Source organism: Paroedura picta, chromosome 2 (assembly GCF_049243985.1).
Source record: "Paroedura picta isolate Pp20150507F chromosome 2, Ppicta_v3.0, whole genome shotgun sequence".
Lineage (NCBI taxonomy): Eukaryota > Metazoa > Chordata > Lepidosauria > Squamata > Gekkonidae > Paroedura > Paroedura picta.
Genome location: NC_135370.1, coordinates 104769759 through 104796595, shown reverse-complemented (window position 1 = coordinate 104796595; position 26837 = coordinate 104769759).

Here is a 26837-nt window from a genome sequence, read left to right as displayed (position 1 = left end):
CTCCTTTTCTCCAGGTTGAACATTCCCAAGTCCCTCAACCTATCTTCATAGGGCTTGGTCCCATGGCCCCAGATCATCTTCGTTGCTCTCCTTTGTACCCTTTCAATTTTATCTACGTCCTTCTTGAAGTGAGGCCTCCAGAACTGCACACAGTACTCCAGGTGTGGTCTGACCAGTGCCGTATACAACGGGATTATGGCATCTTGTGATTTTGATGTGTTGCCCCTGTTGATACAGCCCAAAATGGCATTCACCTTTTTTACTGCTGCATCACACTGCCTCCTCATGTTTAGTTTACAATCCACAAGTACCCCAAGGTCTCGTTCGCACACAGTGTTACCTAGAAGTGTATCCCTCATCCAGTAGGCATGCTTTTCATTTTTCTGACCCAGATGCAGAACTTTACACTTATCTTTATTAAATTGCATCTTTGCCCATTTTTCCATTGTGTTCAGATCTCGTTGAACTCTCTCTACCTTCCGGAGTATTTGCCATTCCTCCCAATTTGGTGTCATCTGCAAACTTGATGAGTAGTCCCTCCACCCCCTCATCTAGATCATTAATAAATATGTTAAAAAGTACCGGGCCGAGCCCTGAGCCCTGAGGTACCCCACTACTCACCTCTCTCCAGTCTGATGAAACACCATTGACAACAACTCTTTGAGTGCGGTTCTCTAACCAATTCCCTATCCACTTAACTATCTGAAAATCCAGATTGCAGTCCTTTAACTTATCCATCAGAACATCATGGGGAACCTTGTCAAAAGCTTTACTAAAATCCAAGTAAATTACATCAACCGAATTTCCACGATCCAGCAAACCTGTTACTTGGTCAAAAAAGGAAACCAGGTTGGTCTGGCAGGACCTAGGCAATTGGATCTAGGCAGTTGGACCTAGTTGGACCTAGTTGGATCTAGGCAGTTGGACCTAGTTGGATCTAGGCAGGCCAGCATGGCTGTTATTGTTACATCTGACAGCAACATTTGACATAGTTGAGGATGGGGTCCTTGCTCATTGCCTAGCTGACATGCGGGTTCAATGGCTTCAATCTTTCTTCCAACATCAGGGACCTTGGCACTAGGGGTGAGAACCTCCCAGCAGCAGGCCTTGCTATGTGGAGTCCCACAGGGAGCTATTCTCCCCACAATGTTATTTAACATCTACACACACCACATTGCACAACTGATCTGGAGTTCTGGACTGAGGTTCCTAAATATGTTTCTGGACAGCCATCTATCTACACCTCTAGATTCTTTGGCCAGATGTTTGAAGGCTGTTGGTGTGCTGCCTCAAGTGGAATTGGCTGAATTAAATCCAGCTACAATTCCCAACTCTTGATGGGGTCCAACTGATAGCCTCACCCATAGTCAAAAGTATGGATGTGACTCTGGATCCCTCCTTGTCAATGAAGGTCCAGGTCACAAACACTGCCTAGTGGTTTTATAGCCAGGCACAATAACTAGAACTCTATTGAGAGCCAACTTAGCCACCATGATCTATGCAGATAGAATGCAAAATCGCTAATCAGTTGTTGAGATAGGGAAATAATCTTTTTTTCATATTTTCAGACAGTACTTGCAGATACATGATAAGTACATGGTGTCTCTGGAAACATACTAATTTGCCAGGTTTCTTGGGAAATTGTGTATGCATGACCATCGTAAGATTGTAATTTAATAGTTATTTGGATATTGTGATAACTAAGGAACAATAATATGTAATAGAATTATAGTTCAAAACATATTCAAATCAAGCAATTAGAAGATGAGCAAATATAGTAAACTAGTAATCAAACCCGCTGCAGCTAAATGCAGCGGGCGCTAGGGACTCACTGTGGGTTGGTGCTCCCTCGGCGGCATTCTTCCAGAGGTGGCGGCGGTCCGATGTGGCGGTGGCTGCCCTGGGCGGCGTTGTTTTGGCGGCAGGCTGCCAGGCAGGGAGCCCCCGGCAGCCGCGCTCCGCGCGACTGCCGGGGGTTCCCTCGGGTGTCAGGCCGGGAGCAACTGCGAGCCGCGCTGCGCGCGGCTCGCAATTACTGGGGCTGGGAATCGGAGGGCCTGCCGATTGGTCCATCCGATTGTCTGTCGTGAGGAAGGGTCCAATCCGGACCCTTACTCATCATGGACAAATCCCACCTAGCAAGCCCTTAACGCTTTATTTAGTCCGTGGCGCCCGTGGCGCCACGGGCGGTTTAAAGATATTGTCTCACCCTTTTTGGTGTTAAATAGTCTAGTATAATTTCAAATCTGTATATTCTAATTTATTTCTTGTTAGGAATTTTTTGTTTCATTGTGTTGTCACTATAATGGAACAAAACCTGAAGTTGACACACTTTTGATGCATCAAAATATTGCTTATATTGATTATATGCATTGCATTTATGATGCCTGCACCCTATAACTGTAGGAAGTTGTGGTAGCCTTTCACTTATTGCACTAAAATGGACTCATATTGAAAACAGGTGGACTTCCATAAGCTTTTATATTGCAACTAGATAAAGCTATGTTCTGAAACATGAAATTCTCTGAGTTGGATCTTACCACAAGTTCCCTTGGTGAGAGAGTACTGAAATAACTATGTGGACAAAAATTGTGTGAGATGGAAGTTGCAGTGAGGGAAGGAATTAGATCAGACGGAGAAGAAAATGTGGTAGGATCCAAGACCTACTCTTTCAGCCAAGATAAAACTAGATTTATCATTCTATCCCCTCATCTGTTTGCCTTCTTCCTATGACAGTACTGCATCCCCTTTGTACTTAACAAAGCATTTCCTGTATGTGTAAAACTTCATTTTATGCTTTCTGCCCCCAATAAATACTCCCTCCACCAGTCCTTACAATTTCATTAATACCGCCTGTTTTCTACATCACATTGATTTAAAAAAAAGGAAACTGTACAGACAACCAACCAACCTAACTCTGTTCTTTCTAATCCCAGAGTAGTTTGATCATATGTATAATCTGGTAAGCAGAAATGAAACAGGGAGACTGGATCAATAAAGGGTATGTTATAAAGAGCCTCTTGTGGCGCAGAGTGGTAAGGCAGCCGTCTGAAAGCTTTGCCCATGAGGCTGGGAGTTCAATCCCAGCAGCCAGCTCAAGGTTGACTCAGCCTTCCATCCTTCCGAGGTCGGTAAAATGAGTACCCAGCGTGCTGGGGGGTAAACGGTAATGACTGGGGAAGGCACTGGCAAACCACCCCGTATTGAGTCTGCCATGAAAACGCTAGAGGGCGTCACCCCAAGGGTCAGACATGACTCGGTGCTTGCACAGGGGATACCTTTACCTTTACCTTTTATAAAGTGTGGTCAGTAGATTCAGGTACCATGATGCTGCAGTGTTTATTTTTTCTCCCAGCGCCAATAGCACGGCACTATACGTGTTTAGCTCTTGCAGTTTTTGTGCCTTTTCTTTGCTATTTCCTCCTGTATGAAAGGTGATGGCCCTCCCCAGGTAAGCAACTTTTCCTACATTGTTTGCAGCATTCTTTTCTCTTGCTTATTCATTGAGCCATTATGAACCTTACAGAAAGCTGCAGTATGAGTCACTGAAATCATTTGGAGGCTGTCACAGCAGCAATGTTCCAGTAACATCTAAATGTTCAATTGTACAACTCCTGCTGGAGATCCACCAGGAAGGCATTAAAACAGGAATCCTTAATCAAGTATTTTGAGAGACTATTCGGTTATGCCTTGCAAGAGTCACTTTTATGAACAGTGCATTGAAATATGCATACAGATAGCAACAGGCACAAACATATCAGACAGTGGAACCATTCAAAATGGTCAAATATAGTAGACATTCATAATATTATTAACTTAAAACAGCAGGGTGAGCCAGGTTAAAAAAAAAGATGCCTGATAAAAAAAGGGGTGAGATGACAGTTTGCATACCTCCATTTCTTCCTTGTCATCCAGTTTCTGATTCTTTTTTCTCCACCTCTGAAGGCCTGCTGGACTCCTCGGGATCTGGTGATAGTACTCCTCCTTCAAATCCTGAAGGAAACTCCCCCTGACACCTCTGGATGGTCCTTCTATTGCTACTGAGTCATAACAGCAGCTGGAAGATTAGCTTGAGCAACAGACCCATGCCCACTGCCAGCTAAAATTCCCACTATATATAATCTGGGGGATTGTACTTGGATATCCTGAATGAAAAATACACATATAATTTGGTGTTTCAGGTCAGCTCAGAGATATCCAAAAACAACAACCATATACCTGGAAATGTTCAGGATTCTGGTAGAAGGCATATTTTACAAGATATACTAAAAACATTGAGGGTTGTCCTTTGCCCACAATGTCTATTCCTGCAACTTACCAGTCACAGAGAGCCCATGCTACCACATGCAGCCCCTAACCTCTTTTGGTTTAAGGTGTCAACAGACATTTTTTGAACTTTAAGGCCACTCTACTAAATCAGATTACAAAGGTTGTTTGAAAGGGACCAAAGCATTGTGCCCCATATCTAGAGGGTAACAATCAGAATAGTATAAAGAACTCCTAACTACTCCTAGTGGAATGCTAATTTTGTTGCCATTCATGGACTAACAGGGCTCAAAATATTCCAGGTTGCCATGGTGCTTGGAAATTTCATTGTGATTTTCAAAGGTCATTACAATACAATACCTGAAGGCTATTCAGAGTTGCTGAAGTCTAAGCACACTGAATTCATATGTTTTGGGGCTTGCTTTGAAATCCAAACAAAATTTAAGACCTGTAATTGTGACCCTTCTATTTGCTATCTTTACACCACTCCAGCGGAGCGGTATAAAGAAAAGACTAAGGGGTAAAGGAGAGGAGAAGCGGTGGGTGCTGTCCGTGATAAAAACTTGGAGGGGCGAATCAGGAGCCATGAAGCAGCTCCTGATTCGCCCCTCCAAGTGGCACTCCAGGGCCACCCGCGCCCTTCTCACACTGACCCCGCCCGTCACTTTGTGGGCCCACCCAGCCTTCTCCCTGGCCCAGAATAGGCCCATTTTTATAAAAGGGCTTTTCTCCTAGTATAAGTATAAAGCAGCAGGAAATAGATACAGAAACTCTGGCAAAACCTAGGCTTGCTACTTGGCCAGGATGACAAAATCAGGATGGTGGGAATGTTAGCAGTCAGTCCCCTCATCTCATTGAGGATCAGTTTACAGACAGAAAACCACAAACACCTTTCCTCTAATATAATTGCAAATCACAAGCAACATACTGCATAAATAGGCTGCCGTGACTAAACGATTGACGAGGTGGGGAGCGGGAGAGGAAGGATGCGAAGGGCCCAACGCACTGGTGTGCATCGGGAGCATAGCATCAGGGGTGGCCAGGCAGCTATTTATAGATGCCACGTGCGTGGGGCCCACCTCTCTACCCAGAGGGTTGCAGCAACAGCTTTCCCACCCTCCCACCCTGTGTTTTACAATTTGGAGTTGTTATGTTTTTGTAGGAATTGATAAGTGTGTTTGTTACAGCCTCAGTTTTGGGGCATGAGGGAGAGCCTGTTGGCAGGTAACCAGTCTGCAAACTGGATTTCCTGGTGAGTTTTGGAAGTCTCACTGATGAGGCTGGAACAGAATGGGTGTGGCTGTCCCAGCTGGGAAGACAGGTGCTCATCTGCTGGGCAACTGGGGAGTTTGCCAGACTAAGTGGGTGCCTACTGGCACCTCCCAAATAGAGGCCGCATCCCAGGTGAAAGATTCCCTTGAGGCAAGGGGCCTTCTCTCCTGGCTGGGAGTGCAGTGGGCTCAGGGTGCCTATGGGAACAATATGAGCAGCCGGATGGCTGTAGGTCAGGCTCTAAGCCTCATGCCAGGCCAACCCTGTGAAGGGTAATTATTTCATTAAAGGCTGTGGCCATATTTACGCCGATAAGTAGTCATGTCTGTCTTCCAACCAAAATGTTCCCTTGCAAGTCAAACAAACTGACACTAACATGGATATCAGGAAAAGATAAGTCTGAACATAAAGTTTAGATGTGAGGGAAAGATGCATAATTAGGACAATGGACGTCCCAAGAACCTATTGCCTCACCTTGATTTAATGTCATCAACACCCAGCCTCACTTCCCATATACCCTAATTAAGCAATAAACACTGGTAGTTGTTCCCATCCGGTAATTACAGGGTCATCAAGCATCATGTACACCTATTATGCCCTTCAAGTAAACCTATTAAGTTTCTCCCATATCATTGTTTACCTCTAGAAAACCCATCAAGTAATTGGTTGGGGGCTAATATGTCAGACTTCGTCAGGGAGCAGTTTGTCCTATAAAGTATGGCCCCTCAATCCATGTGTCTCTGTGTACTTGAACTCCTCCACACATCCCAAAATCCATTGGGACTTCTCTTCTTCTTAAATATTGGTTGTTTTGCTGCCTGTCTCTGTGGACCACTCTTTGAGACTGGTAACTATAGCCTTTTCCAAAATTGCTATCTTCCCGCTCTTCCCTAATTTCTTCTTAGCTAGCCTTGTATGTGTTTTCAGTGTGTTTGTATGTGTGTTTTACCCTTTTATATTTTGTTTAAAACCCTTTCCGGTAAACCTACCCTGGTTTATAAAACCCCTTTCCGGTAAACCTACCCTGGTTTATTTCAAGAGTTCTCTTGAGGGAACAATCCCCATATACATAGGTGGAGAATCCCAGCTGCCCCCTCTCATTTTGTCTGAGCTTATTTCCCCTACGTAATTAAGAGACTGCCTATTTGGATAATAGGGAAGTCAAGCATCTGATAAAACCACAATATTTAACTGGAAAGCTATAATCCATTTTCTAGGCCACAGTTGTGCAAGTCTGAAACAGAGCATGTCCAAGAAAAGAAAGGCTGTATTACAAAGGCCTAACTAATCACTCTGTATAGCCTTTGAAGAAATCATAATTGACAGGCTCACACAGCCATCATATTGCTTGCCTTTCCATTTTAGCTATTACAGTTAATACTAAAGCTTTTCACTGTTTATCCTTTATTTCATTCCTGGTTTGGAAAACAAGGTTAACACACAAATGTTTCATGTTGACCTACATGGAGAAAAACTGTTAGGTTAAGGCAAAAATGGATTATTGCTCTGAGCTGTTAGGAAGCAACAAGCTGAGGATGGATTTTACTTGGAAACTGGAAGAGGCAATTAGTATTTTCAGAAGCCCCCTGCAGGATGTAAGGGCATAAATCCCTGACTCCATCCTAAAAGGCTGCCTTAAATTCTTTGCTGTTATAAATCTGGAAGTGGTAATGGTGGTAACTATCATAAGTATTAATCTTGTGTCATAATTGCATTCAGAGCTTTACAAAATAACTCAAGCAAAATATATACAAGCTACCTGAGGGAACTTATAATTTTTAGTAATGGGCGAAACAAATGAGGGATGGCAATAGAAGAAAATAGATAACGAGTAGACTAATATAAAATTAAGAGTAGTTATTCAACTGAAAGTTCCTTCTGAGGCCAACTTCCTAGCTGTCTCCAGCCATTGCTCTTATCCATCTACCATCCTCTGACTAGGACCCAAGTCACCTCATACTTCTTCCTGTTTTATTCCTGTGAGTCTGTGTTTATGTGTTCACAGGCAGATAGTAGCAATTCAATGGGTTATGCTCACATAGCTGACAATGCAGCATGGTATTTTTAAAAACTTTGTATAAGTAGTGTTTTGTGAAACTGAAACGTACCCTTATTAACTTCCTATTTGTTTAGTTTTGTTTGTTGCTTCACTAAAAATATGCACCTGTTTGTTTTGGCACAAATAACAGACAAAAATATTCCCATCTGCTTTGCTTAGTTAGTGATACACATCCCATACATTTGTTGTGGGTAATTAGTAGTCCAACCAGACACAGGTACGCTTCTTTCAACATCTGCAAGCTACTGTTCACTTTGCCAACAGAAATTTCTCAGAAATCTTATAAGACATGCATATAAGAGGAACACAAGGATGGCATTTATGGATGGAAAATGTTATGAGCAGGCATTAATAGCTGACATATAAAGCGAACTGCAGAAGCAGAAGCTACACCACTACAATGATATCATAGTAACCATGAGGGATTACAGTGATATCATGGTAACCATGAGAGCAAAACCCATGTGGTATGTGATGACGAAAGCTATGTGCATAGCTTATTGTGCACTGTTCTGCTTGGATTATATTTAAAATAATACTTGATATGCCATCTGACATTCAAATAGATATGTGAACCCCATTAAAAAATGTGCCTCATGAAACTTTGTAAGATACAGAATAATCTAAACAGCTTCCCTTCCCTTGCATATCAGGCACAGAAACAAGGCAGTTTTCATCTCTGATCTTTCTAGCAGGTTGGGAAAATGAAAACTGGACACAAGTTGTGACAAAAAGGAAGTTCTTTATAGGATTTGTGTATAAGTGTCTCATCATCATCAGTAAACCATATATTTTCCAAAAGGATAGGTCAATCGCTACCTGATTGGCCCTCCCTGGGGGTATGCCACCAATAGAGACAGAGCACTCTGCCATTAAGGGCCAATCAGCTCAAATTGCACTCTGCCAATGAACGCCAATCAGCTCAAATTGCATGCAGATGACTCACTCTCTACCTGATTCCCCCCACCCAGAAATATTTTCCTATTAGGAAATGACCTACAACCAGGAATGGCCCACCCTGCTTGTTTAGCCACAATCAAGAGGAAGCTCACAGCCAGGAAAGGCTAATAAGTGGTCTGCTTTCTGCCTCCAGCTTCCTGCCAGTTTCAGAAGTTTGTTAGGTGGAAGAGGAGTCAGCCTCAGAGTTGCCCTGTATTCCTGGACTTTTTCAACTCAAAGGACATGAGGGGGGGGAGTAGAGTGAGCTGCCTCCTGGCACAGTCTCTGTACATGATCTGCAGTTGGGGCTGTGGAAGGCCCAGAAACAGCCCCCTATCAGCCCTCTGGGATCCAGAGAAGCCGGGAAAAGCCTCTGCAGCTGGGGAAAACCTGCACTTAGCATAGGGACCCCTGAGTCCAGACTGTGGCTAGAGCAGAGGTTCTCAACCTTCCTAATGTCATGATCCTTTAATACAGTTCCTCATGTTGTGGTGACCCCCAACCATAAAATTATGCAAGTGTTCTTTCAGTGTTTAATTTCCATTAAAAGTGTTTAATTTCTATTAAACCGAAACTGACCAGTGGTGTGAAGATCCATTGTTCATGATTGTATATACATTGTTTTTTTCTGGGGTTTCTCAGTTCAGTTCTGCCTCTTGTCCCACCATGCCTATCTCACTCTTTTCGACTGCTCCAGACAAACGAACTCTGTATCTTGATCTACCCCACAAGGATGTTGTGTGGATGGCGCTCCCCCAGCCAAGCTGCTTGCTCTGCCACGGCCCCTGTGAAAGGGTCATTCAACCCCCAAAGGGGTCCCGAATCCCAGGTTGAGAACCACTGGGCTAGAAGTTAGTGAGCTCTGTCCTGCTGCCCTCCTTAATTAACCCCCCAAAAGGGCATTCTGGAACTTATAGTCTCCAGGATACCTGAAATGAATCATGGTTTGTACTCTAAAATGACCTTAATGCCTACATTGCTGTTTAGTTCTTGAGCTACCGGAACAGAAGACATAATTGGGTATAACTGGCTTTAGAACAAATACTATGAGTCTGATGTAGTCTACAACATGGACTGCAGCTTAGATACCCAACACCCTGAATCATATGCAGAGTAGGACAGGTATACTCTTTACACCCCATCTTGAGTTATCTCATAGAATCATAGAATCATAGAGTTGGAAGGGGGCATACAGGCCATCTAGTCCAACCCCCTGCTCAACGCAGGACTAGCCCAAAGCATCCTAAAGCATCCAAGAAAAGTGTGTATCCAACCTTTGCTTGAAGACTGCCAGTGAGGGGGAACTCACCACCTGCATAGGCAGCCTATTCCACTGCTGAACTACTCTGACTGTGAAAATTCCGCCCCCCCCCCGATATCTAGCCTATATCATTGTACTTGTAGTTTAAACCCATTACTGTGTGTCCTCTCCTCTGCAGCCAATGAAAACAGCATCCTGCCTTCCTCTAAGTGACAACCTTTCAAATACTTAAAGAGGGCTATCATATCCCCTCTCAACCTCCTTTTCTCCAGGCTGAACATGCCCAAGTCCCTCAACCTATCTTCATACGGCTTAGTCCCTTGGCCCCAGATCATCTTCATCGCTCTCCTCCATACCCTTTCAATTTTATCTATGTCCTTCTTGAAGTGAGGCCTCCAGAACTGCACACAGTACTCCAGGTGTGGTCTGACCAGTGCCGTATATAATCGGATTATGACATCTTGTGATTTTGATGTGATGTCATTTGCCCATTTTTCCATTGTGTTCAGATCTCGTTGAACTCTGTCTCTATCTTCCGGAATATTTGCCAGTCCTCCCAATTTGGTGTGATCTGCAAACTTGATGAGTAGTCCCTCCACCCCCTCATCTAGATCATTAATAAATATGTTAAAAAGTACCGGACTGAGCACCGAGCCCTGAGGTACCCCACTACTCACCTCCCTCCAGTCTGATGAAACACCATTGACAACAACTCTTTGAGTGCGGTTCTTTAACCAATTCCCTATCCACCTAACTATCTGAAAATCCATATTGCAGTCCTTCAGTTTATTCATCAGAACATCATGGGGAATCTTATCAAAAGCTTTACTAAAATACAAGTAAACTACATCAACAAATTTCCACGATCCAGCAAACCTGTTACTTGGTCAAAAAAGGAAACCAGGAGACAAATCTATGCTGACTTCCTTGGATCACCAAATTCTCCTCCAGATGTTTGCAGATTGCTCCCTTTAATATCCTACCCCCAACAGAGGTCAGACTCACTGGTCTGTAGTTTCCAGGGTAATCCTTCCTCTCTTTTTTGAAGATCAGAATAACATTTGCTCTCTTCCAGTCCTCCGGGACATCTCCAGTCCTTAAAGAGGTCCCAAAGATGATGGTTCTCCGGAAAGTTCTTTGAGCACTCTTGGGTGCATTGCATCTGGCCCAGGGGATTTGAACTCATCCAGTGAAGCTAAATGCCTTTCGACAACCTCTCTATCCATGTCAACCTGTCACCCAGACACTATCCTTTGGCTACTGCCATCTCTAGATGTGCCTAAATCCTTTGACCTATGGGGAAAAAAAACATATGTAAAATAGGCGCTAAGCCTTTTTGCTTTCTCTGCATCTTCAGTTAGAGTTTGTCCATCTACACCCAACAGTGGGCCTATTGCCTCCTTTACTTTACGTTTGCTCCTCACATAACTGAAAAATATTTTCTTGTTACAATGGGCTTCCCTGGCCAATCTTAGTTCACTCTCAGCTTTGGCCTTTCTGATGATTGATCTACAGTAACCTGTAGGTACTCTTCTTTAGAGCTCTGTCCTTCCCTCCATTTCCTGAACATTTCCCTTTTCTTTCTTAGTTCCTCTTGAAGTTCTCTGTTAATCCAAATAGGCTTCTTAGAGCTCCTGCAGTGTATTCTTCTTTCTGGGATAGTCATTGATTGAGCATGCAATAGTTCATCTTTGAGTAGCGCCCACCCTTCACATGCTCCCTTCCCTTCCAGCATTCTCTTCCATGGTATGACACTCATCATGTCTCTGAGTTTATTAAAGTTTGCCCTACGAAAATCCAACATCCACGTCTGGCTATAAGCTTCCTTGCCTCCCCATCTCAAAAGGAATTCTATGAGGACATGGTCACTTCCCCCTAGGGTCCCCACCTCCTTCACCTCATCCACCAACTCTTGCCTGTTGGTCAGTATTAAGTCCAGTATGGCTGAACCTCTTGTGGGTTCATCTAACATTTGATAATTGAAATTGTCAGCCAGGCAGGTCAGAATGTTGCATGACTGAGGACGCTTCGCAGAGTTTGTTCCCCAGCACACATCTGGGAAATTGAAGTCAGTCATGATGACATGGTCCTGCCACTTGGATATTTTCTCAACTGCTCACAAAGTGCAGCATCCACATCCTCTTGTTGGTCAGACGGTCGGTAGCAGACAGCAACCACCACACTGTTTGTTTTCACCCAGATGCTTTCCACTGTAGATATGCTCTCCTTCACTAGAATTTCCTGACAGGTAAGCCCTTTCCTCACATACAGTGCCACTCCTCCACCTCTTCAATCTATTCTGTTTTTTTCTGAACAGTTCATATCCATCCACTATTACATTCCAGTCATGAGAATCATTCCACCAAGTTTCTGTGATGCCTATTAGATCATACCTTTCCATCAGCATGAGAAGTTCCAGCTCTTCCTTCTTATTGCCCGTGCTTCGAGTGTTAGTATAAAGGCATCTGAATCCTTTTATTTTTTGTTCCCTATGAGCTGGCCTTGCCGGTTGGGCTGCCCCCGATCGGTCTCCTTCCTTACACTCCCTATGTTGATCGTCTCCTTCCCCTTGTGGCTTCAGTTTAATGCTCTCCTGATGAATCTCCCCAGTTTCCTGCCAAACACATTCTTCCCCAACTTCTATAAGTGCAGTCCATCAGGTGCTAGTAGGTCTTCTTCAAGAAAGCCTTTCCCATGGTCCCAGAAAGCAAATCTCTCCTGCCGGCACCAACTACGCAGCCACTGATTCACCTCCATTATCTTCCTCTCCCGCCACATTCCTCTTCCCTTTATTCCTCTCCCTTTATTTTCAACCCATGTTGTATTGCACAGACAGCTGGCACGTTGCTCTCCACTACTTAGGCCTCACACCTGGAAGACCTCTGCCCCAACAGCTTCTGTTCCCTATTTTCCTATATTACCAGCCCTAGGGAAGTTTTCTTGGCCTCGATCAGGGCCTGGGTCTTTTTGGTTCTGGCAACTGCCTAGTGGAATGAGCTCCTGGGAGAGCTATGGGCCCTGCCAGATTTGTCAGCTTTCTGCAGGGCTTGTAAGATGGAGCTCTTCCGCCAGGTTTACAGTTGACGTCAGTGTAGAAGGAAGCTCTGGTTGGGCTCCCCATCAGGAAGTATACCATCAAGATGTATGCTACCCTTGACTACCTTGGGTGATGGTTTTTTGACACAGCCCCCTGCTGCCTGGATGGCAAGTGTTCCATGGGGAGTAGGATTATTTTTTCCACCATATTGGGTTTTTTTGGGTACTATTTTGTACACAACTCCTCACAATCTTTGTTGCACTCCTCTGGAAATGCTCCATTTTGTCTACATCCCTCTTCAACTGGGGTGCCCAAAACTGAACACAGTAGTCCAAGTGAGGCTGAACCAGAGCAGAGTACAGCGATACCATCATCTCCTGTGATCTGGACACAATATTTTGCTTGATATAGCCCCAAATTCCATTTGCCTTTTAAGCCACCGAGTCATACTGCTGTCTCATGTTCAATGTATGGTCTACTAAGACTCCTAGATCCTTTTCGCACATGCTACTGCCAAGACAAGTCTCCCCCATCCTATATTGATGTGTTTGGTTTTTCCTATATTGGTGTGTTTTGGTTAGATAAGTTTCCCCAACTATTGTACCAAATCCCTCAATAAACTCCACATTCCTTTTTAAACCTTTAAATCAGGTATTTGTTATCTCCTTTCCCTGCAAAATTCACTGCTCTCAGCCACTTCTCTAGGTAAAAGGGTTGATATTTCACTCTCTACTCAACATGCAAGTGAATTCTCCACATCACTCTGAACACATGTTCATGTGTTTGTGGGATTTGATAACAGACTCCTGAGGACTTGACAAATAATGTTCAGATTCAGTTATGTTTCCAGTTAGCATAATGGGATTTTAATTGTGCTCAGAATTGGCTTGGGATAAAGAGATGTTTTACCATTTTGGGAGCAAATGGATTAATTTGCTGAGCCCAATTCCCAGTTGTACAAGGGAGGTGGATTCATCTGTTAGCAAACAACGTAGTATTGACTTAATATAAGGCAGATTTATTTATTCACAGGAATTTACAATTGTTCACTTATTGTATAAATACATTAATTCTGGAGAAAACTGGAAGAAATTGATCTAGATTCCTTTCTTATATTTCAGTAATTTCCCTTGATGTAGAATATTTGTATTTGAAATTAACTGGGACATTTGGAAACCTGCTCAATAATAAATATACTATGCAGTCACTGGCTTTTCTTTCTCCACAAGTCTGGGAAAAGCACTACATCCTCCATCTGAGATACTTAAAAACCCAAGTTTATAATAGGCCCATGGGAGGGAGGATCAGGATGTATATTCATGTTATGAATGTAGGTGATCAGGTTCATCTGTTACCAAATGTTCTGCATTAAACCCAAATTATATTTTCTCATACACAGATGGAAAACTCTACTCTGGGATCTGACTGATGTAATATAGTAACCAGTTCATCCAAGACAAAAATATGGGAAATGAAAGAGCAAAAGGAAATGAATAGAATGAGTGGGAAACAGGGTGACAGATTGAAGCAACCATTGACATCATGTGTATGGGGAAAAAATATGCCGCATCACCCTTCAAGTGTTTGGTGAGGAGGATTCAAGGAGGTTGCCAAATAGCTTTCCGTGCAGATCTTTTCCTAGGGGGTTCCATCTGCTAAAGAGGAAGAGAAGCGATCTGGCTGCATGAACTCTAAGAGCCTGATGACACTGGCACGCTTCACAGGGTGTCTTTCTGAAAAGGAGATGGCTGAGAATCAAAAGAGTTTGCAATGTTTCCTTTTTAAGAGGACTAAAAAAGCAACAACATTTGAAGGATTCAGAGTGCCATGTTGACGTACAAAAAGATCTATTAAAAGATGCTCAGTCTTTAAAAGATCATGCTATATAACAGTATTAACTCTGAATAAGGACTTTTGATCCCTCTGTAGTCAGCCCAGGAGAACGGAGGAACAGCTGAATGGAAATACAGAGATCCCACAAACTAAGAATTACAGGAAGAGTATCATGGTCATTCAAGTTCAAGTCAACCATGGAAAAAAACCCATTAGAGGGAAATCAGAATTTCTACAGTAAAACTATTCAGTGTAATCAGGAATATCCCTCTCTATTAAGTCCTGCCAAGTTCCATTAGAAGGGCATATTGTTACAATGAACATGTATAACTATTATTAAAACTGAAACAACTCTTGGATCTTCATTAACAAGAAAAATATGAGCAGTGTTTTCCCTCAAGAGTATTAGCAGAATCATATTTAAGAGATACTGTGGTTATTTATAGTTATTCCAATTTAGCATCCAATATAATTTTTTAAAAAGAGCCTCTTGTGGCGCAGAGTGGTAAGGCAGCAGACATGCAGTCTGAAAGCTCTGCCCTTGAGGCTGGGAGTTCAATCCCAGCAGCCAGCTCAAGGTTGACTCAGCCTTCCATCCTTCCGAGGTCGGTAAAATGAGTACCCAGCTTGCTGGGGGGTAAACAGTAATGACTGGGGAAGGCACTGGCAAACCACCCTGTATTGAGTCTGCCATGAAAACGCTAGAGGGTGTCACCCTAAGGATCAGACAGGACCCGGTGCTTGCACAGGGGATACCTTTACCTTTATCATTTTTTAATGGCCAACATTGATTTAGGACTGTAAATTGTAAAAAGTGTTCTGCAGAACTTTAAGTGGTACATGTCAAAGATGAAGTCATGGAAAACTTGTTTTATATACATTTTGGGACATATCCTGTTATCAGCAAACAGTGCAAGATTATGCAAATGATATGAGGCATATCTCATGCTGTAGTTTCTCACAATTAAGCAATATCAATAGTAGACCACAACTATTTAGAATCTATTATTTACATGAGGTCCTAGAAGAAGAAGAAGAAGAAGAAGAAGAAGAAGAAGAAGAAGAAGAAGAAGAAGAAGAAGAAGAAGAGGAGGAGGAGGAGGAGGAGGAGGAGGAGGAGGAGCAGTTGGTTCTTATATGCCGCTGTTCTCTACCAGGAGTCACAAAGTGGCTTATAGTCACCTTCCCTTTCCTTTCCCCACAACAGACACCCTGTGGGGTAGGTGAGACTAAGAGAGCCCTGATATTACTGCTTGGTCAGAACAGCTTTATCAGTGCTGTGGCGAGCCCAAGGTCACCAAGCGGATTGCATGTGGGGGAATGTGGAATCAAACCAGGCTCACCAGATTAGAAGTCCACATTCCTAACCACTATACCAAACTGGCCCTCAGGTATAAGAAGCAACATATTTTAGGGAAGCTGCCCTGTAATCAAGATGAACAATTTTTTACAGAGTTTAAAGAAAGCCAAACAAGAAATAGAAGAAATTAAAATCCTTTGGTTTGGAAGAAGGCTGCAAGAAGCAGCAAAGCTTAGGATCTGAGCCACTATCATCACAATCATGTTAATCCTGCTCTATTTTATGGTTATTTTGAGCAGCTGAGTTATTTTGAGCACCTTGTGTTCTGTTTTGCTAGAAACATATTCTTGACATAATTTTGAAAAGGTAGGTAAAACAGATACTGCAATTTACTCCCCAACTCCCTGAATATTATGAAATTCTAGGAATAGCACAGCTGAGGTTCATTTGCCAAATGGGAAATTCACAAGTATGGCTTGAGAGTGATAGCCATTGTCTGTTTCTCTCTCCTACACCCCACTCCCTGCTTCCAACTTCTGGAAACAGAAGTTTCATTTAGCTGTTTTGGCTAATAAGTATGGGCAGGCCATGAATTTTTGTAATCATTTCCCAAATTAACGCAAGTGGCCTCCATTGCATCACTACATCTGTAAATTAAATTATGCTCTGAGTGAATAGCATTATAAGTTACAAAAATGCAACCAAGTTAAAAGTGGAGCTAATCAGCTAATAAATCTGCTTGTATTCTAATCAGCAGAGCTAACTAGTAAAATGATTTAAAAAAGAGGTTACAGGCCTGCACTAGAAACAGAAGAGAGCAGTGGCAAAATATCTAAGCAGGTGAATGATCATGAGCACGACTATTCAGAAGTAAGTCCCATTTTATTTAATGGGGCTTACTTCTAGCAAATTGTTTTTAGGGTTTTGGCTTTGGAGGTCTCAAAAGTTCTCCTAAATAGACCCAATTAACCCTAGTGCCATTTATTGTACATATTTACAATACTGATATACTGCAGTTTCCTAGAAAAGCGAATCACACATGGACTTGCAATGGTTCCTTGCCCTAAGACCATTTAGGATCCTAAAAATTAAGAATTCAAGAAGAGTCCTGCCAGGTCAGGTCAGTGGTCAATCCTGTCCAGCCACATGTTTTATATAGCAGCCAACCAGCTCTTCTAAAAAGCCAATGTATGATGTTTCACTTGATGCTCCAAGGCTTTTAGCCTCTGTACATGGAGGTTCTCTTCACTCCCATGGTTAGTTGCAACTGATGGGCTTAGCTGCTGCTGGCACTTTTGCTGGCAGTGTGGGGTGGAAGTGCACAGTGCCTGGCGTGCTGCAATGAGTACTATTGCCTGACAGCTGCAACTGCTGCCTGCTGTGTACAGTGGGCAAGGGCAAGCCTCCCACCCTCTAGGCAGAAATGATCCTCCCCTGCAGAGCATCAATCCCAGACAGGATGTCCTGTATGGAGTGTCCCAGTAATTTGCCTGAAATTGTGGTTGAAAGTAGGAAACGTTGGTCCACATGCTCCATAGACCAGCTCATGATGGAGCCAGCCACAAATCACCCTTTCGCCATGTGTTTGGGACTTGAAGGGACATAGCTGGTGTTGCCTGGGTGCTTGCAGGGGCACCCTCCTCCATCTCCATGCCTTCCCAACCTCTGTCTCTTCTTGTGGGGAGGTTGGCATCCCACCATGTGCTCCCTCTGGTGCTGGGTATGTGTGTGGATGGCTCTGCCACTCTTCTGTATGCCATGGTAGCTGAAGAGGCCCTGGGCCTAGTCTGCACACAAAAGATAATGCACTTTCAATGCACTTTAGAAGTAGATTTTGTTGTTTTGCATAGGAAAATCCAGCTGCCAAAGCACATTGAAAGTGCATTATCCTATACATGCAAGAGGAGAAAGAGGCAGAGGGGGATAAAAAACAGGGTCTCAGTTCCTGTTGCTCTCTGTTACATACATGCCCACTGATGCCCAGAAAAGAGAGGGATAATTGCTAGAAACTAGAATGTGTTGTGGCATTCTCCTCAACTTAGTTGCTCATATCAGGAAGAGGCGATGGGGTTGCCTGCAAGCCTGCAATGATATGTGGCAACACATATGCGTTGCTGTGTGTCTTTTTTTTTTGTTGCGAAAAAACATTTTGTCTATCACAGCTGGACCACAGCCTAACTACCTTGCCAGTCTCTTCTCACTGGCACACCACCTTGTTGTAGAGCTCTGCCTCTATCGTGAAGCAGACCTCCAGCATGATCTCCCCAACGGTAAATGTACCCAGCCTAAACTGCTGGGAGATGAGTCTGGGAGATGACCAGGTACCATATAGCCACAGCCACCCTCTTCTCCACCATGATGGACAGGTGTATGTTGGTTGCCTGGCACTGCAACCTCCCTCTTTGCACAGAGACAATCTGGGCGGAGATGCCTCTGGACATCCTGAAGTTCAGAATCCATTTGTCATCACTCCAGGTGGCCTGGACAAGGTTCTCCCAACAGTCGGTGGTTCTCTTGTCCACCCATATCTGCTTTGGGAAGTGCACTTCTGTGAAAGTGAATCAACATCACTTTGCTGCTCTCCAAGACCTTTGCGAAATCCTAATGCTGCCAGTGGTCCCTGGTCCCAGAGAAGGATGCCTGGCCTTGACCTGGGCCAGGGCCTTTTTGGCCCTCATCCCAACCTGGTGGAATTGTTTTATGTGATCCACCATGAGTCCATGGAGAGTGATAGGACATAGATTGAATCAATCAATCAATCAGTTAATTAATATTAGTAACAATATTAGTAGCAACATCACCCAGATCTCCAGAAACAGTTGTTTGGCTTGAATCTACTTTCAGCTAGCAATTGTCGAAGGTGAACATTCAGTAAGCTGTTCTTATGCATCCAAATAGCTAGAATATGTATGTGGGAAAAAGTTGATGGCACATGCACAATTACATAGAACTGCTTTGTTGCAGATGCATTTACTGCTGCCTCTAAGAAGATCATATTGGTGTTGTTTCCAACCAAGGCTGGGGCGAGGGGATGAGGGGGTGTTTCTAATGATTGAAAATAATTTGTTCACTGACTCTGTAGTTACAGAATAATCCACAAGGTACAACTAACAAGTTACAGATGTAGCTTATTTTTCAAGACATGACCCAGCCATGACTCTGTAACACAACTATGCAGTGCAAAGCTGCTCAGCATGCATTTGAGGTGAACACTAAACAACAACCATGAGTTGACCCAGTCAGGGGTCTTGACTCATGAGTAAATGAACAAGCAAGGCAAGTTCAGCTGATGTCATGCTTCCATTAAAGTTTTTGGCATCATGGATTGATTTTTGCAATGTGGTATTGTGGAGAAATATAAAATTTGCCTCATTTCTCCTTGGGTAATGGCACAGGTTTATTTTCTCCTTGTACTTGTTTCTTTCCTGTTCTCAGTTTATTACATTTTAATTCACCCATTTGTTTCAAATTCTCTGCAATTGTTGCCTCAGTCACAGCCATTATCCATTTCATTATAATAAAATTGATCACCTTTGATTCTATCATTTTGGCATTCTGATTCCTTGCTGTCTTCTGTCCATTCATTTAAACAACATGAAACTAGATATCTCCTGCCAAATCTTCATGTTACCCATTGACCAGTGTCGTATATAAATCTTCTACCTTTTTTGTACATTAAAATTCAGGCAAACAACTATTATGGGGGAAAATGACAATGATGAACAAGCAGGCTACTCATTTCAGAGATTTGCATGTGTTAATTGTTGTCAAGCCTCAGCCCACTTACCGTGACCTCAGCAAGGGGCTTTCGAGGCAAGTAAAACTCCCACATGGTTTTCCATTGCTTTCACTTGCCCAGTCTTCCTTGGTGGTCTCCCATCCAAGAGGCAACCCTGCTGCTAAGATATGACAAGATACCATGCTGCCTTCTCCCCAGGACATATATATTGTTCAGTAATTTAAAAAATATGTAGCTATTGTTCAGCTGTGGCTTGCCTCACTGAAAACTTCTTGATTATATAATATTATATTTCTTAATGTATTATATGACATGATATTGTATATTAAATAAATAGTATAATCCTTGTTCCAGTGGAGGCTCCCAGACTGAAGCAAATTGGTCATTTATGATAGAGTCTACACGCTTATTTATTTATTAATTAAACTTTTATACCGCTGTTCCCTTAGGCTTACGGCAGTTTACAAAGTAAAAATTGCATTAAAACCCATAGTTAAAACCATTAAAACCAATCCACACTATCAACATTATCAACGTTAGACAACAGGCGAGCACTAACTAACCCCACTAACCCCCCCCCACACACACACACACACACATTAGCCGAGGGACATCAGGTTGCTAATATGGGAGTGAGGCAATCAGATCATTCAGATGAACCCAGGGAGCCCAGATCTAATGTTGGGACCACCACCCTGGACTCAACCATATGCCTGTCAGAAGAGCTCCGTCTTGCAGGCCCTGTGGAAAACTGTTAACTCCGACAGGGCCCTTAGCTCTTCTGGGAGCTCATTCCACCAAGTTGGGGCCAGGTGGAATGTTTAGGTAGGATCCAACACTATGGGTTGGATCCTACCTAAATATTTCACATGCTCAAAGGGGGCAGTTTTTACAAATCCCCCCCCCCCTCAGATAAGGCTTCTAATTCCTCCGGGCTATTCCTAGGGCCATTCCTCACAGTAAAAAAAAAAAATTAGCATTACGCCAGTGCAATGGCGTAACGCTAAAGAAAAACATGTCTCCGGGAATTCCTCACCTGCTGGCTCCTCTGCCTCCCTCTCATGCATCTTGCCACTCTGCATGCCTGTTTGAAATGGAAAAAAGGGGAACGTGCTATACACGCTCCTCTCTTCTGCCTGTCAATCAAGACAGGTGGCTAATCACCTTTCTCCCTCTTTTAATGGGACCACAATGCCAGCTAATTTTTAGTTCTCAATTTAATACCTATGCATCTATTCATAGATATTCATAGATGCATAGGGATTTTTTTTATTGCCACTCCTCTTGGTATCCCGAGCCTTGAAGCTGTTAAGTAATCCCCCCCCCAATTGGTTTTTTTTGGGGGGAGGGGGGAGGAAGGCATGCTTTTTGTTTAAACTGGTGGAGAAGAGTTTTTTTTTTCTTTGCCTGGGCAATTGTACATCTATTTGTTGCCCCAGGCAAGTTTTTTTTTTTTTAATAGAAAGCCCCATTCCGGGTGAAGATAGAGGGAGGCGGGCTTGAGGGCGGACACTGGAGCTGGAGATCTCACTACTTTGGTAACGCATGTGTCTTTTGTTAATGGCTTACTAGCTGCTCTCATCCTGCTTGTGCTACATGGCAGGGGTAATAGAGTTTATGCGATTCCCCTGCAAGCTCTTTAAAATGGAGGATGTTGCTGCCAGTTTGCAGATGTAATGCTGGATGTTCATGATGTCATGCAAAATGCCAAAAATATGGCATTTACAAAAGTTAAGGATTTCATTTTTTTTTTTTACCGGGTGTGGAATGGCTCCTAGAATCCCCCGTCCCTCAAGACAGGGGAGTCTTTTGGTTTGTGACGGTGGGGGGGAATGAATGGGCATCCTTCTGTGCATAGCAATTTAGGGTAAACTACTGCCGAAACCCATAGATCCTATCTCCCATACTTTTTTGAGTCATAACTTTTAGCAATGTAAAAAATACAAACTGAGCTTCATGCATAAAGATTTTTTTCTCTTAAGACTAAAACAAATGCTAATATTCTGGGCATCTGTATAATTGTATGTGTGTCAATGTGTTCTACAATTTGTTTGAGATTTTTTTTCTTCAAAGAGCAATTATAATTGACAATTTGGCAGTGTACCATATGAAATAATGAGTTGTGAGCACAGATTGTCAGAATTTGGACATGGAGTTTCTCCTCAAAATAAGTATTTAACAAAGGTCCAAAAGTGGCTTCACTTATACATGCACAGCCTCATGTTGTTTAATTCTGCAAATAAAAATTCATTGACACTTGAGAATACTGAACATGGCTAAGAATGTAGTTAACAGAGCCATGTATACCAATAACAGCTACTGTTTCACGGTCTGATTGCATGTGCTCTTGGGGATCACTTGATGGTTTGTCTCTGATCCTTGAACGCTTCAGAGCCAGTTTGGTGTAGTGGTTAAGAATGGCAGCCTCCAACCCAGGGGTGGTCAAACTGTGGCTCTCCAGATGTCCATGGATGACAATTCCCATGAGCCCCTGCCAGCATTTGCTAGTCCATGGACATCTGGAGGGCCACAGTTTGACCACCCCTGCTCTAACCTATAGAACTGAGTTTGACCTATAGAACTGAGTTTGGAATAGGCTGCCTAAGGAGCTGGTGAGCTCCCCCTCACTGGCAGTCTGCAAGCAAAGGTTGGATACACACTTTTCTTGGATGCTTAGGGCTGATCCTGTGTTGAGCAGGGGGTTGGACTAGATGGCCTGTATGGCCCCTTCCAACTCTATGATTCTAAGATTCTATGATTCTATGATTCCTCACTCCTCTACATGCAGCCAGCTGGGTGACTTTGGGCCAGCTACAATTCTCACTCTCACTCAGCCTCACTGACCTCACAGGGTATCTGTTTTGGGGAAAGGAAGGGTAGGTGATTGTAAGCTTCTTTGAGACTCCACTGGGTATTTAAGCTGCAGCTTGCCTTCCTTCTTCGTTTAGGTGGAGCTGACTTACGACAGCCGTACAGGCTGTTCAAGGCAAGAGAAGTTCAGAGGTGATTTGCCATTACCTACCTCTGTGTTGTGATGCTGGACTAATCAGGGCCAACCCTGTTAAATTTCTGAAATCTGATGATATTGTGCTGTCCTGGGCTATTCATGTCAGGGTAGTCTCTTGTGTCTTATGGAACAGATCTCTCATTCTTCCTTTGGTGTGTGCATGTGTGTGATGTGTTTCTTTACGCTGGTTATTATAATAGTCCTCTTTGTCTCTATGTATGAGTCACCGGAACACTATATTTTGACTTTTTATTGTTTCTTTCTCCTTTTAATCTTGCTTCTGGTCTGTCTAGCAAAAGAGTTTCATCAGTCACCCATCAAGGTTTTCATTTCTTTTAGCTACATGAATAGATTTTGTGCCTTTCCCTTGATAATATTTCTGGTTTCAACCTGGTTCATGTACACTTCATCCTCGTAATGCAAATCAGTTTTTATATGGTCTTTAAAATCCTTAGCAATATTGTTTAGCTTGTACTTTGACACTGAAAATTCTTTGTCCTGTACTACACTGTGCTCATAGTCTTGTTTCAGCAGAGAGAATAAAGCTTCTCCAACTTCTGTTTCCAGTTATGTACTCTATCCAATAATCTGTTTGGCTGCCAGAAACATGTATTTATAATTAACAAATTATTATTGTCACAGAATTCTAAGAGTCGCTTACTGGGTTAATTTCATGCTCCTATGTCCAAATCTTCCAACAATGTTGGATTCTGCTTTGTTCTCTCTTTTTTACATTTCAGTCACGTAAGATAAGTGCATCTTGTTTATGTGTGTGATCAGTTTCTTTCTGGACACTTGCATAAAAGCTTTCAATTCCTTCATCAGTACCAGTAGCTGGGGCAAGAGAATGAAAGCCCTCTGACTCACCTTCAGTGTTTGAATGGCAGTGTATTTTTGTTGGTGTTAGCAAAAATAACTAACTGATTATGTAGAAGATAAGGGGATTTCTGATTTTAAACTTAATTGGGAATCATGCACAAGATAAGTGGAGCAGAAATGGAAAGATAAGAAAATGATTTCAGGCTTTGTAATCAGCTAAAAGATGGTTTTCTTGTTTCTTGTTTCTTTCCTTATAAAATATATGGTTTATGAGATATATTTTGACTTGAAATACTTGTTTTACTCAATTGGATTATTTTATACTAGGGGCCAAGCCCATTGCATTAAGGAAAACAATGGGCGCTAGATTGGGAGGTGGGGTGGAAGATAGCCTCTCCCTCCCCCCAGGACCTGGAAAGGCTGCAGGCTGGAGGCCCCTGGGAAGGGGCACTGAGAGGGGCAGCTCTCATGCAGCAGGGATCTGCATCCCCTGAGCCTCGGAGGGACGTCGAAGGAGGGGTGGTAGTCAGGGGTGGGGGGACGAAAGGTGATTGGCCAGTTGCTGGACAGACAGGCAAGCTGGTTGGAGGAGGAGGCTCTCAGGGGCAGGACAACCACTCTGAGTGGGTGTTAAGCACTGAGTGGCACTTAAGCCAGGAGTCGCACTCCTCCTCCAAGGCCTTACCAGAAATATATTATATGGAACAGACTTTGTATAATAAGTGTAAAGTTGCCTTTTTGTTTTTGTGTATTTATGTATTTGTATTCTAAAGAGCCTCTTGTGGTGCAGACTGGTAAGGCAGCAGACATGCAGTCTGAAGCTCTGCCCATGAGACTGGGAGTTCTATCCCAGCAGCCGGCTCAAGGTTGACTCAGCCTTCCATCCTTCTGAGGTCGGTAAAATGAGTACCCAGCTTGCTGGGGGGTAAACGGTCATGACTGGGGAAGGCACTGGCAAACCACCCCGTATTGAGTCTGCCATGAAAACGCTAGAGAGCGTCACCCCAAGGGTCAGACATGACCCGGTGCTTGCACAGAGGATACCTTTACCTTACCTTTATTCTTTGTTTTTCTTTCTTCATTTTCTTAAGTATTTTGGTTTGCCTTGATGATGTTTGTATGATCTATGTGTATTCCTTAATAAATCTTTAAATATATACCTGTCCATTATAACCCCTGACTGCCTGTAATACATTTTGCCAAAATATTAGTGCAACTCTATTTTTCTGAGTAAAACATTTAGTAATTTTCTGACTGAAAATGTCAGAATCCTGTCAACTTTAGTTCATTCACTCCCAGGACTGAAATGTTTAAATGTTCAATTTCTCATTGTATTTCTTCTCATATTCTATGCTCCTGTTATGTGTGCTGAATAGCTTTGGACTTTCTTTTTCATCCATTCATGTCAACAACTGAATGACCCTTCAGCTTTAGTCCATCTGCATTATTAATTGCTTAAGAGCTTTCCCATCTTTGCAACAACAGAGCAGCTTCTTAGAATGATTGGGTTTTTGTTGCCCCAGACTTCTCCATAGTGTGATATTGCCCAAAGTGAAGTGTGTTTCTCCACATTGGTTTGCCACAAAATTAGCACAGGTTGAGGAGCCACAGTTTAAGAAGCCACCCAAAGTTGTGTTTTTTAAATTTGGCAGGAACAAGCAGTCAACATATATTTTGTTTTTAAATGTCATTTGAGAAAATCTTCAGTAATCAACCATGATGATCTTCAGCACTATTTTCAGTCCAGATCTGAAATAATGACACGAGTGAATGTTTCACACGTTATTTTGGAAACTAAATTTCTGGCTTTAATGTCTGTCCCTTGACATCACAACACATTTACACTTCAAATTAGAAATTGGACTGAATGAAATCACCTGATGCAACTAACCTGTGCCAATGAACACAGAAGAGGAGAAATGGAAAATCTGACTAGAAGGAAAATCTCATTGCAATGTTGGTTTCTATGGTGGATGCACAATAGTAGCTTTAAAAGGGATGGGCTTAAACTGGAAAAATGCAGTTTATGGTTCATGGCCCAACTGAGAGATTTGTTTGCAAACCAAATTTGTTTGTGGCTCCACAGAACATAGACTTTTTCAATGGGGTTTGCAAAACTGTGAAAACCAGCTGAGTGGCAAGGGGCAGGCTGCTCCCTGCTGCTTCAATATTTCTCACTTTTTTGTGCAGTTTTATTAACATTTGAAGGGGCTGCAAAAGAAAGTGTGAAACAGCTGAGCTGTGGGGAACAGTCTACTTTCCACCACTCAGCTGTTGTTGCAGTTTCCTTGAGAAAAAAAAAACAGGGGTTTAAGGAGACTCGGGGCCATTCCGCACCAGGATCTATGTAGCAAATTGGTTGCGGAATGAAAAAACGCCATTTTAAATAGTGGAATTCGTCGTTATGCATACCTGCCTTTGTAGTGGAATCCAGTTGCATTTCTATCATTTCCCACAGGTTTCCAGTCTCGGCAAAAATCGCTAGCCAGGAAGCGATATTGCCAAGCTTTGTCCCGCCCCTGGCTGTCAATCAAACAAGCAGCTAATGGGCGGCCATTATCATGCTCCCGAAAAGCCCCTTTCCCTTTAAGGAAGGTTTAAAAAAAGCACATGTTGCAACAAATCTGTGTTGATTCGTTGCAACGGAGAGACCCATCTAGCTAGCAGGTGGTGTTTGAGCTGCTGTTTCATTGTTGCCACGCTCCCCTGAGTGAAAAAAAAATACCCCCCCCTTGCACGGGTGCGATTTTCAGCCGAAAATAGAGTGAAAAGTAAAGGGAAAATAAACCAGCAAACAGGGCTGTGTGTTGCTTGGTGCTTGGTGACTTTAAACAGCTCTGGGGAGGGACTGCAGCTGGGGAAGCCTCACTGGGTAAACGAAGGCTCGCCGGTGCGTTGATCTACGCTCACTCCGAGAAAAAAAATGGCAATTGCTTCGCCGGAAGATCACAGGAGAGAGCCAGGGGGAGGGACTTTGCAGAAACCGCAACAATGGTAACGCACAGAACTTTCCCGCTAGTGTTGCGGATTGGTTGCAAGAGTGTAGCGATTTCTGGAGGGTGAATCCACTTTTTGGGATTTCCCTGAAAGTGCTACAATGAAGCGCTTTTTACGGATGGGTTTCAGGAGTGCTGCAGATTGTCAACGACGTTGTGCATAGCAGCAAATCAGTAGCGATTTCAATTTGCAACCATTGTGCAATTTTGAATGAGTGCGGAATGGCCCTCGGCATTCCTTTAAACCTGTGCCTTTTGCTCTATTCATGAACTGCCACAAATTGCTTTAAAAGTTCATGGAACTTTCCA